Source organism: Silene latifolia, chromosome Y (genome assembly GCF_048544455.1).
Source record: "Silene latifolia isolate original U9 population chromosome Y, ASM4854445v1, whole genome shotgun sequence".
NCBI lineage: Eukaryota > Viridiplantae > Streptophyta > Magnoliopsida > Caryophyllales > Caryophyllaceae > Silene > Silene latifolia.
This window is the reverse complement of record NC_133538.1, coordinates 461,585,477-461,586,914: the sequence shown is the minus strand read 5'-3', so window position 1 is coordinate 461,586,914 and position 1,438 is coordinate 461,585,477.

The window sequence follows — 1,438 nt, the reverse complement described above, 5'->3', positions numbered from 1 at the left end:
GTAGTTTCCTTAGCTAGGGTTAATGGGTAATTAGGGGAAACCAACATGGGGGATGATTCATGCTTAAATTAATATGTTTTCATAGTTTATTCGCTTTCTTGTTGTGATCTCAACTTATGCACATGTTATGTTTGATGAAATGCGAGCCTATGAATCCTTGCATTTTTTACCCATCACCTATCTTTTCAATGAGACTTGTAAGACATAAACCAACTCGAGTCTCATTAGACCATGCATATAGTTGAGTAGGGAAGATTAAGTCGACTTGTAGGTGTTGTACAATCTAATCGATTCGGCTCCGGGACCCAAACTTTGCAAGGATTGTAAGATATAAACCAACTCGATCCATCACAACAATAATTGCTTGCTTATAATTTGAGAATATGTTTGTATGATCAATTCCCATGAATCCCCTATGACCCCATGACTCCCTAGTACCTTTTATCAATTTTTTACACCCCTTTTTTAATCATCTTGCTTGTTTACTTTTATTGCTATTTAGTTTAGTGATCTTCTACTTCAAACCCCAAATTGTGACACCCCTAGACACCACTAGTTGCAATTGAAAATCTCATCTCAATTCCCGTCCCTTGGGATCCGACCTTTACTTGCCTCTTTACTAATTGTATAGTTGTTTGTGGAGTTATAAATTGTGTTTTGGTCTAGGTGCTCCTAACGACAAGTACCGAAAACTCAACCTCCAAGTGAGTCCAACCACAGCACCAGGAGGAGGCCCAGATGGCATGTACGTTTATGCACACTCACTAGCAAGATGTTGAACTTTCTGGAATTCTTGTAAAATTGCTTGAAAATCTCGAGCAAGCTTAGCATCTTCTAATTTTTTATTTGCCTGGAAAATTAAGATTTAATAATGAGTTTCAATGGTAACTATTTTTCGACCATAATGAGTTTTAAATACATTAAACAAACTGATTCAAACAACTCAATAACAACCCATAGAAGAACAGAACTGCCGGTTACTGTGATAAAAAGGTAGAAAACATATCAAAGACTGAGGAAATGAAACAAGCATCAGAAAAAAAGCACATTACGTCTAGCTAACTGACTAACCACTATGGTAAAGGTTGAAGTAAAAGGAGTCCAAAGTTGCCACAACAGTATTATCACCAAAACTCTACAGGAATATTACAGAATGTCGCTTCATAACAGCCTTTCTACTCATAAAAACCACATCATTACTGATTCACAACAAGCTGTACGCTAAATTTCCGCATACTAAACAATTGACAAAATAATTGATTAATTTCACACTTATCATCATCAGCTTTGAGCAAGTTATCGGGGACGAACAGTCGGACTTACAAAGCCGTCCCCTACGAATATTAACAGGAGATTTGCCAATTGACACTTGAACCTACTCTAGTACATAGGCACGATCACCCCGGCACCAACACTTGGCGTTTCCAAATTTCTTGAC